At 35.8% G+C, this 12,236-nt stretch overlaps 1 long non-coding RNA gene across 4 annotated transcripts in view; it reads left to right on the top strand.

The window, feature by feature from the left end:
- LOC129472988 (uncharacterized) overlaps positions 1–12,236 on the top strand; it is a 31,160-nt gene that overhangs the window by 4,262 nt on the left and 14,662 nt on the right. For all 4 annotated transcript variants that reach the window (XR_008654167.2, XR_010119087.1, XR_008654166.2 and 1 more), the window contains exon 2: positions 11,676–11,827. This is a non-coding gene — a long non-coding RNA (uncharacterized lncRNA). The remainder of the gene's footprint in view (positions 1–11,675; positions 11,828–12,236) is intronic.

Below are 12,236 nucleotides of genomic sequence, written 5' to 3'. Positions count from 1 at the left end.
CATTCACCTGCTTTGTCACCGTGGGTTAGTTTGCACTGCATAGAATTTAATATAAATGGAATCATACAGTATGTACTCAATTTTTTATGAATTATTTCACTCAGCATAATTGTTTTGAGATTAAAACATGAGTTTTAGTGTTAATTTATTTTTATTGTTGAATAGAATTCTATCATATGGATATACAATAATTTGTTTATCTAGTCACCTGATGGTGAAATTTGTGTTGTTTCCAATTTTTAGCTAATACAGATAAAGCTGCTAGGAAACTTGGAGGACATTTGTATGAACATATGCTTTTATTCCCTTGGATAAATATTTAGGAGTTGAATGACTCTATCATATGATAAGTGTATGTTTAACTTTTTAAAAACTACCAGCCAGGTGCAGTGGTGCACTACTGTAATCTCAGCTACTCAAGGTGCTGAAGAGGATCCCCTCGAGCCCAGGAGTTTGAGGCCAGCTTGAGTAACATAGTGAGACTCCTATCTCAAAAAAAAAAAATAAATAAATAAAAGGAAAGAAACTGCCAAACTGTTTTCCAAAGTGACTATACACTTTAATTCTCAAGAGCAATATGTGAGAGTTTTTACTTCCTCCAAATCCTTACCAATATTTGACAAAGTTAGTTTTCTAAATTTTAGTCATTATAAAATGTGTGTAGTGGTATCTCATTGTGGTTTTAGTTTGCATTTTTCTAATGACTATGAATGTTGAGTGTTTTTTCATGTGCTTATTGCTATCTGTACAATTTCTCTGGTAAACTATATATTCAAATCTTTTGCCCATTTTCTTATTGGTTTGTATTGCTTTTTACTTACTGAGTTTTGAAAGTTTTTATATGTGTTACATACAAGTCCTTTGTTAGATATATGTATTTTGCAAATAATTTCTCCTAGCCTTTAGCTTGTATTCTCATTCTCTTAAGAGACAAAGAAGATTATTATATAATGACAAAGGAGTCAATCCACAAGGAATATTATAACAATTACAAATATATATGCACCCAACATTAGAGCTCTTAAATATATAAAGCAAACATTAACAGAACTAACGGGAGAAATAGATAGCAATACAATAATAGTAGGAGACTCCAACACCCCACTTTCAATAGTGGACACAACATCCAGACAGAAGATTAGTAAGGAAACAGAGAACTTTTATAACACTATAAACCACATGGAGCTCACAGACATATACTGAATATTTCACCCGAGAGATCACATATTAGGTTGCAAAACAAGTGTAACTATTTTAATAGGGTTAAAATTATATCAAGTATCTTTTCTGACCACAGTGGCATGAAACTAGAAACCAATAGCAGAAAGAAAACTGAAAAATGCACAAATGTATAAAAATTAAATACATTCTTGAACCATCATTGAGTCAAAGAAAAAAATTGAAAAGAACATTATAAAATACCTTGAGAAAAACAAAAATGAAAAAAACAACATATAAAAGTTAGAGATGCTGCAAAAGCAGTACTTAGAAGGAATTTCAGAGGAAGAAACATCTACATTAAAAAAGAAAATAGAACTCAAATAAACAACCTAACTTTATTCCTCAAGGAATCAGAGAAAGAACAACAAACTAAGCCCAAAGTTAGCAGAAGGAAGGAAACAACAATGATTAGAGCAGAAATAAATGAAACAGAAAATATAAAAGCAATAGAAAAACATCAACAAAACTAAGAGCTGTATTTTTGGAAAGATAAGCAAAATGTTTACAAATGGACAAATGCTTAGAATAAGAAAAACAGATAAAAACTAAAATAAGTAAAGTCATAAATGAAAGAAGGGTCATTAGAACTAGTGCCCACAGAAATTTAAAAAGATCGTAAGAGACTTCTGGGAACAATTATATACTAACACACTGGATAGCCCAGAAGAAATGGATACATTCCTAGAAACATACAACCTACCATGATTAAATCATAAAGAAATTGAAAGCTTGCACAGACCTGTAAGTAGTATAGAGATTGAATTAGTAATCAAAAACCTCCCAACAAAGAAAAGCTCAAGACCAGATGATGTCACTGGTGAATTCTACCAAACATTTAAAGAAAAAGTAACACTAAACCTTCTCAAACTCTTTCAAGAAGTTGAAGAGTGGGGAATACTTCCAAACTCATTTTAAGATGCCAGCATTATCCTGATACTAAAACCAGACAAAGAGACCACAAGAAAAGAAAACTACAGGCCAGTATCCAGTATCCCTGAGGGATATATACGCAAAAATCCTCAATATACTATCAGCAAACTGAATCCAATAGCATATTATAAAAATCATACATTATGACCAAGTGGTATTTATCCTGAAATGAAAGGTGGTTCAACATACAAAAATTAATGTGATATACCACATTAACAGAATAAAAGATTAAAATTACATGATTGTCACAATAGATACAGGAAAAGTGTTTGGCAAAGTTCAACACTCTGTCATGATAAAAATTTTCAACAAACTAGAAATAGAAGGAAACTACATCACCACAATAGAGGTCACATATGAAAACTTCACAGCTAACACCATACTCAATGGTGAAAAACTAAAAACTTTTCCTATAAGATTAGCACCAAGGCAAAGATGCCCGCTCTTGCCACTTCTATTCAACATAGTATTGGATGTGCTACCCAAAGCAATTAGGCAAGAAAAAGAAAGAAAAGATATCCAATTTGGAAAGCAAGACATAAAATTATCCCTCTTGCAGATGGCTTAATCTTATATATAGAAAACTCTAAAGACTCCATTAAAAAACTATTAGAACTGGCCAGCCACGGTGGCTCACGCCTGTAATCCCAGCACTTTGGGAGGCTGAACTACTAAATAGATTCAGTAAAGTTGTAGAATACAAAAATAACAACAAAAATCGATTGTGTTTCTATATACCAAAAACAAATTATCTGAAGAGGAAATTAGGAAAACAATCCCATGCACAATAACACCACAAAGAATAAAATACCTAGGAATAAACATAACCAAGGAGGTAAAAGACTTGTGTAATAAAAAAGGCTGATTTCAAAATATTTTACATTACAAAGTTACAATAATCAAAACAATATAATGCCAGCATAAAAACAGACATATAGACCAATGAAACAAAATAGTGAGCCTAGAAATAAGTCCGCTCATAAATGCTCAACTGATCATCCACAAAGAAGTGCCAAAACTACACAATGGGTGAGAGAATCTCTTCAAGAAATGATTACGGAAAACTGGATATTCACATGCAAAGGAATAAAACTGGACCCTTATCTTACACCACCCACAAAAACCAAAATTGATTAAAGATTTAATTGTAAGACTGAAGTTGTAAAACACCTACAAAAAGCATAGAAGAAAAGCATCATGACTTAGTCTTGGCAATGATTTTATGGATATGACAGAAAAGCACAGGCAATAAAAACAAAAATAAATAAGTGGGACTACGTTAGACTAAGAAGCTTCTGCACAGGAAGTCATTGACAAAGTGAAAAGACAAACTACAAAACAGAAGAAAATATTTGCAAGCTTTATATCTGATAAGGGCTTAATCTCCAAAATATGTAAGGAACTCCTACAACTCAATAGGAAAAAAACAAACTATTAACCTGTTAGTTAGGTTACTAAACATCAATGTTCAACATCAATAAACATCAAGGAAATGTAAGTCAAAACCACAATGAGCTAACACCTCACACCTCTCAGGATGGCTATTATCAGAAAAACCAAAGTGTTGAAGAGGCTGTGGAAAAACTGGAATCCTTGTACATTGTTGGTGAGAATGCAAAATGGTGCAGCTGCTATGGAAAACAGTATAGAAGAAGATCCTCAAAAAAATAAATAGTAGGATTATCATATGATCTAGCTATTCTATTTCTGGGTATTTATCCAAGAGAATTAAAATCAGGATATCAAAGAGGTATTAGCACTCCTCTACTCATTACAGCATTATTCACAAAAGCCAACTTGTGGAAGCAACTTAAGTGTCCATAGACAGAGAGATGAATAAAGAAAACATGCTATATACATATGATGGAATACTATTCAGCCTTAAAAAGGAAGGAAATTACGTAATGTGTGACGACATAGATGAATCTTGAGGACACTATGCTAAGTGAAATAAACCAGTGATATGATTTGGCTGTGTCCCCACCCAAATCTCATCTTGAATTGTAATCCCCATAATCCCCACATGTCTAGGGAGAGACCTGGTGGGAGGTGATTGGATCCTGGGGGCAGTTTCCCCCATGCTATTCTCATGAAAGTGAGTGAGTTCTCAGGAGATCTGATGGCTATAAGGCAGTTTTCCCTGCTCTTGCTCACACTTCTCTCTCCTGTCACCATGTGAAGAAGATCCTTGCTTCCCCTTCACCTTCTGCCATGATTTTAAGTTTCTTGAGGCCTCCCCAGCCATGTGGAACTGTGAGACAATTAAACCTTTCTTTTATGAATTATCTAGTCTCGGGTATTCTTTTATAGTACTGTGAAAATGGACTAATGCAGCCAGTCACAGAAAGACTGCATGATTCCACTTATATGAGCTCTCTGGTGGTTGCCAGAGAACAGGAGGAGGAGGAAATGGAGAGTTACTAATCGCCAGGAATAAAGTTTCAGTCAAGCAGGATAAATAAGCTATAGAGATCTGCTATATCACATTGTTCCTATAATCAGCAATAACGTGTCGTACACTTAAAAATTTGTTAAGAGGATAGATCGCACATTAAGTGTTCTTACAACAATAAAATAAAATAGTTTGATCAAGGTTGCAAAATGTATGTTTGTACAGATTTACAGGTTTTAAAAATGGTACTCAAATACATGATAATTAATATACAGGAAAAAGAGTGTATTTTGAAGAAAAGAAGTTTTTAATTTTGATGAATCCCAATTTACCAATTTGTTCTTTTATATGGGTCATGATTTTGGTATCATCCCTAAGAAACCTTTGCCTGATCTCCACAGTTGTAAATGTTTTTTCTTAGGAAGTTTTATGCTTTCAGATTATACATTTAGATCATTTAGATCTGCTCTCTCTCTCTCTCTCTCTATATATATATATATATATATATATATATATAAATACACACACACACACACACACACACATATATATAGCAGATCAAAATTATATATGTATATATATATACTTTTTTTTTTTGTCACCCAGGCTGGAGTGCAGTGGTACGATCTTTGCTTACTGCAATCTCTGCCTCCCAGGTTCAAGTGATTCTCTTGCCTCAGCCTCCTGAGTAGCTGGGACTACAGGTGTGCACCACCATGCCCAGCTAATTTTTGTATTTTTTAGTAGAGATGGGGTTTCACCATGTTGGCCAGGCTGGTCTCAAACTTATGGCCTCAATTGATCTGCCCACCTCAGCCTCCCAAAGTGCTGGGATTACAGGTGTGAGCCACTCTGCCCAGCCTAGATCTGCAATATATTTTGAGTTAATTTTTGCGTATGGTACAAGGTATGGATGGAATTTTTTTTGCACATTCTGTTGGAAAAGGTAGATATCCACATGCAAAAGAATGAAGTTGTAGTTTTATGACCATGAATGGATGTATTTCTGGGCTCTGTTTTGTTTCACTGGTCTATATGTCAGTTTTTATGTTAATATCATATTTTGTAATTTGTTACAGAACCATTTGTTGAAAACCATATCTCTTCTCCACTAAATTATCCTATTCCTTTGTCTTATTTGTGTCTTTATATTTAAAGTGAGTTTTATGTCAGCGGCAATAGTGACGCTTGCTTTTTTCTCAACTTTAATAATTTCTGCCTTTTAATTGGGGTGTTTAGATGCATGCAGTGTGGCCACATGCATTTACATGCAGTGTGACTATTGATATGATTAGGTTTAAGTATATTGGCTTACAACCTGTTTTCTATTTGTCCCATATGTTCTTTATTTTCAGTTTCCTCTTGTTTTTGCTTTCTTTTGAATTCATTGAGCATTTTTTTTGTTAACTCCATGTTCTTTTCTTTGTTGGCTTATGATCTATAATACTTTGTTTTGCTATTTCAATGGTTGCTTTAGGGTTTGCAGCATGCTGCAACTTATGACAATATACCTTCAAGTAAGTTTATACTACTTTATACATAGTATAAGAGCCTTTTAATAGTGTATTCCATTTATCTCCCTCTGGCCTTTAAACTGTCTCTGTTATATCTTTTACTTTTACATATATCATAAATTATACACTACAGTTATTTTTATTCTAAATGCAATTATCTTTTAAAGAGACTTAAATAAGAAAATCTCTTTTTTATAGAGACTATGCAGATGGTCTCTGACTTAATGATGGTTCATCTTATGATTTCTGGATTTTATGGTGGTACAAAAACTATATACATTCAGTAGAAAGCTCCACTCTCCTATGTGGCTGAGCAGCAGTAGCAAGCCACAGCTCCCAGTCAGCCACACAGTCAGGCAGATAAACAACCAATACTCCTACAGTGTATTGTGTTGCCAGATGATTTTGCCCAACTGTAGGCTAATGTTAAGTGTTTGGAGCATGTTTAAGGTAGGGTAAACTAAGCTATGATGTTCAGTAGGTTAGGTGTATGAAATGCATTTTTGACTTAAGATGGGTTTATGGAGAGGCACTCCATCGTACATCAAGGAACATTTCTATATTTATCCACCTGGATACCATTTCCTGTCCTTTCATTTCTGTGGGTAGATTTGTATTTCAGTCTGCTATTATTTTCCCCTCTGCCTGAAAGACCTTCTTTAACATATCTTGTAGTGTGACTCTGCTAGCATGAATGCTTTCAGCTTTTGCATGTCTAAAGAATTCTTTGCTTTCATTTTTGAATTTTACATTGACTGTTTCCTTCTTTTAGTACCTTAAAGATGTTGCCACACTGTCTCCTTGCTTTCATTGTTTCTCACTAGAAGCTGCTATCATCCTTATCTTTGTTGCTCTTTATGTAAGTTGTCTTTTTCTCTGTTGCTTTTAAGGTTTTCTGTTTATCACTAGTTTTGAGTAATTTCATGATTTGGCTTAGCACAGTTTTCATTGTGTTTCTTGTGTTTGGGGCTTTTGAGCTTCTTGGGTCTGTGCATTAATAGTTTTTATCAAATTCAGATTATTTTAGGCTATTATTTTTCTTCAAATTTTTTTTTCTGTCTCTTTCTTGTCTTTTCTTTGGAGACTCCAATTACAGGTATGACAGGCAGCATGAAATTGTCCCATAACTCATTGATGCTCCTTTTATTTTGTTTTTTATTATTTCAGACATTAGAGACATTCTCTGTGTTTTATTTTAGATTGATTCTGTTGCTATCTTTAAGTTCAGTCATCTTTCTTTTTTCTAATGTCTAATCTGCCATTAATCCCATTCAATGTATTTTTCATGTAAAATATAGTAGTTTTCAGCCATAGATGTTCAATTTAGAACTTTTAGACATCTTGTATGTCTCTATACCAACTTTTTTGAACATATGGATTACAATCATAACTGTTTCAAAGTCCTTGCCTGCTAATTATAACACTTGTGTCCTGTTCTGGTTGGTTTTAATTGATTGATTTTTCTCCTCATTGTGGGTTGTATTTTCCTGCCTCTTTCCATGCTTGCAAATTTTTTATTGGATGCCAGACATCATGAATTTTAATTTATTGGGTGTTGGTTATTTATATATTCCCTCTAAATACTCTTGAGCTTTGTTTTGGAGTGCTGTTAAGTTACTTGGAAACGGTTAATCCTTTCATGTCTTGCTTTTAAGATTAGTTAGGTGGCATGATAGCAGCATTTAGTCTAGAGCATTCTGAGGTGAGATCCTCATGAATACTTGACACAATTCTGCATGAACTATGAGATTTTCCAGCTCAGCTATTCGGAACAGACACGATTCTTGGCCCTGTCAACGTACCTGGCAGTGTTTCCTCTAATTCTTTCAAGTAAGTCTTTGTGTGGCTTTGAGTAGTTCCTTGCATGTATCTACTGATCCGCATTCCACTGAATACTTGAGGGAGACCCTCTGCCACTCTCTTCTCTCCAGTACTCTGTCCTATGAACTATGGCCATCCTGATCTTCTCAGACGTCCAGTTCCTCAGGTCGGTGTGTCTACCTGGGCTCCCCTTTTCTGCACTGAGGCCTGGAAATCCACTCAAGGGGCTCAGGTGGTGAAATTGTAGAACTATCTCATTTGTCTTCCAGTTCTTCAGGATCACTGTCTTTCATGGTTTGATGTCCAGTATCTTAAACATCATTGTTTTAAATGTTTCCTTCAGATGTTTTTGTTGTTTGAGGTTGGAGAGTGAAGTCAGTCTCTTTTCCTTTATCTTTGGAAGGGCATTTTAAAATTTTGCCTTTTGTTTCTACTTTTACTGCATTGGGATTAGATAATTCTGTTTATAATATTCCTACTATGGAACTTACTTATATTTCCTTTGTGATCTAATATAGGAGGAATTTCAATAAAATTTTCACTTCTGCTTGAGAAGGGAAAATATTCTTTATTAAAGGGTACAGCGTTTGATACATATTTATGAAATTTAATTTATCATTGATATTGGTTAAGTCTTCTCTATCCATATTTATTTTTGTTCATATGACTTCTCTTGTCCTGAAAGTAATGTGTAAAACTATCTTATCACTATTGTTTCTGTCTATTTATCCTAGCATTGCTGTAATTTTTATTTTACATATAGATGGGTTTTGTATAATCTTTTACATAGATATTATTTAATAAATAATACATTTTATTGTAGGTCGTTGGTTTTTGCATTATAATGCTATGTTTTTTCTTGTTTAATGCTCTGTGTTCTAAATTCTGCACTGGGTGATATTGGAGTAGCTACCCCTGCTTTAGAGTTATTCCCATTTAACTAGCATGACTTTTCCCATCTTCTTTTTTACATTCTCTTTTTCATTAAAATTAAAGCCTTTGGATCATTTTGTTTTCAATGTTTCTCCTATATACGGAATACGCCACAGTCTATTGCTTTGTAAGTTATTTTGAAAATCCGTTTCTTTTAGTAGGCAACTTAAGCTCACTCTCATATGCTGATATGACTATTATATTAGGTGTAAACTTCCTGTGTCGATTTATCCTATAATTTTTCTATGTATTGTTATGTTTAGTGTGTTTCTTTCTTTATATGATATGTCTTCTTTGCTCTTTTTAAAAGATTTCCCTTGAGATTTAAAAAAAATGTATGTTTTTGCTCAGTAGTTACCTTTGCATTGGTGTCTTTTAAAATATCTTTATTCTTCTTTTTTCTTACTTAACCTTTTACTATGTGGATTGTTCATTCTACGTGGTATAATTTGACACCTGCCTGTTTTCTGTGCAACAATGATCTTATTCTACTTTCCTCTTTCTGTCTTTAATCTCAGCTCAAATTTTAAGTTGTATTCTTTCTACCTTGTTAGAACATACAATACTTATAAATTATTTTCCATCCTTGTCCCTGATTCTTATTTAAATCTTAGATCTACAGTAAATACACCACATGCTCACCATCATTATTTTGCCAATGTTTCCATCTAGCAGATTATCCAGGAAGGGTTCATGTGTACAAAGTTCTCTCATTCCTTGAATAAATCATTTGTTTTTCTATAGTCTTAATAATTGAATGATGGTTTTGGTGCAATAAAGCCCATGGATCACAGTTCATTTTCTTTTCTTTGATTACTTGAAAATAATGTTCCACTCTTGTCTTGCTTTGCAGGTTTTTCTTGAATATTGTGAAGCTTATATAATTTTCATACCTTTCTAGGTATTATGGTTGTTGTGTGTGGAGGCCATGAGTATGGTTTTTTTTCTTTCTCTCTTTAATAGTCTAATAGTTTTATAGGCTACATTTCAGAATTAATTATACTCAGTCAATTTTTCCAGGCACATTGGCCTTTCCACAAATTTAGGTTTTCTCTTATTTCTATAAAGACTGCTTGTATTTCATTTAAAAAACATATTAGCTCTATTCCATGGTGGCTTTCACCTGTTAGAGACATCAATTTCTTAAACATGTATGAAGGAATGGGATGTAGTAGAACAGTGGAGAAATGGCTTTTCAATAGGAATGTGGCTAGTTCATTTACCATAATGGTCAGTAAAACAGAGTGTGGGTATGGATGCTTATGGGGTGGGGGAGACATGGAGGTGGATGTCTAAGGAAGGGCTCTTCTAATTGCTGTGGTTTCCTTAATGGTAGGGAAACATGTGCTAAGCTAACTCTCCAATCTCCCACCTGAGAAACAGGATGGGGATGAGTGCATGTGCCAAATTTAGACTCATAGCCTCAATGTGAATCACATATCAAAATTCATGAATGATGTTCTAGAAGGAGCTCAGAGGGCAATCAGTTCCTGATTCTTCTACTTAGTAGAAAACCCAGAGTTTCTTCCTCCTGAAAACAGCATTAATGGGGAACATCAACTATGGAAGAGTTCAGTTTCAAGGATAACCTCGGAGGAATCTGGAGGACTGTCCTGTGGGAGGTGGTGGAGGTCTGCTTTGTATTGCTTTAGGAGTGGTGAGGGAAAGACACAGGAAAGTGGATTTTGAGTGAGCATAGGAAAGAATGTTAGAGGACCGCAAAAGGCTGTTGTGTGAGGTAGTGAAGTCTCTCTCCCAGGGAATCTTCTTTCTTCATTAAGTGGCTGGATATTATGACGTCAGGGGTGTTGGGTAGGAGATTCCCGGGTCAGCAGGAACTACCAGATGGTCTCTGTGCCAATGCCAAGTTGACCATTCACCTTCTGTCACTATCCAAGCGTACTCTGTCAAGAAATCTTGTCCATTCTACCTTCAACATATATTCAGAACCCAAGCCTTTCTAATTTCCTCCACCTCAATCACCCTGGATCAATAAACAATTTTCTCTCTCCTAATTACTTTAATAGCCTTTTAGATGACTTTTCTGCTTCCTTCTTGGCCCCACTCCCCTATCCCAATCTATTTTCAATAGCAGTCAGATGGATCCTGTTGAATTATAGGTTAGATAATACCACTCTGCATCAAGCTCCACATTGATGCCCCATCTCACTCAGAGTAAAAGCCAAAGTCCTAATCACAGCCTACACAGTCCGTGTGACCTGCTGCCTCTCCTGCCCGTCTCCAACTTCATCCTCAGCTGCATTCCTTGCCACCTGCAGTCCTGCTCACAGGCACCTGGCTTTCCCTCACACCTGCCAGGAGTGCGCCCTCATCTCTTAAAGAGTGATGGCAATTTCCCTCACACCTGCCAGGAGCGTACCCTCATCTCTTAAAGAGTGATGGCAATTTCCATTCCAGGAATACCTCAGGTATTTGGAGAGGTCGCCTTTTTTTTTTTTTTTTTTTTTTACCTTCTCTTCAGATGTCATTACCTGTTCAAAGAGGTCCTGCCTGTCCACCTTTATCAAAAAGCATTCCTATCCTTTTACCTTCCTGAATTTTTCACAATGGCACTTATTACCCACGTATTATATATGACATTACTTGTTTATATGGTTACTGCCTTGCCTGACAGTAGTTTTGTCTTTTTTTTTCATTGCTGTATGCCCAGTGTCTAGAAGGGGCCTAGCACAGAATCAGTGCTCAAGAAATATTTGTTACATGAATGAATAAATGAATAGGTGTGATTGTGTTTTTATAGGGATATGGGACGATGTGACAATAAGCCAGGGCTTGACTCCTTCCTTCTGGAGGGAGGAGAAGGACTTGACAGGGCTTTACCATTTTACTGTGTTCTGTTGCAGGTAAGATGAAGTAAACACAGGGCAGCCTCTCTCTCCCACTGACGATACAATCGATAGAGGGCATGGTGCAGCTATTTGAATGATCCAAACAGTAAATACCAGCAAGTGGATGGGTGAAAACAACCAGGATTCGAAGTACCACAAAGCTGGTGGTGAGTTGTGCACACTTTTTCCTCTGGAATCTCTTGAGCAGAACTCAGCATGGCCTGAAACCCAGGAGTGAGCAGCACGGTGCCGACAGAGAGTTGCAGAAGAAAACCTCTGGTTCTGGCTCAAGCAGTGGACAAGGAGACTCCTGAAACTCAGAGCCTGGGGGGACCCCTGATGGTTTTCTTTACTTTCTCTCCATTCTCACATTCCAGCCACCAGAGAATGCAAGAGAGGAGTAGCAGTGGCAGTAAATGTGGCATCAACAACAACAAAAAAGCAGGGACTAGGACTCTGAGGAAGGGAAGCCTATATTCTGGCCTCAGGGTGCTCTTTCTTCCTGCCTGGGGGTCATATACCACCTGTGGGCACCTCAGGACTCCTGATAACCTCACTTTTACCTGTTGCCTTTTT

This window comes from Symphalangus syndactylus, chromosome 23 (genome assembly GCF_028878055.3).
Source record: "Symphalangus syndactylus isolate Jambi chromosome 23, NHGRI_mSymSyn1-v2.1_pri, whole genome shotgun sequence".
NCBI classification, from domain to species: domain Eukaryota; kingdom Metazoa; phylum Chordata; class Mammalia; order Primates; family Hylobatidae; genus Symphalangus; species Symphalangus syndactylus.
This window is presented reverse-complemented; position numbering and strand designations above follow the sequence as displayed.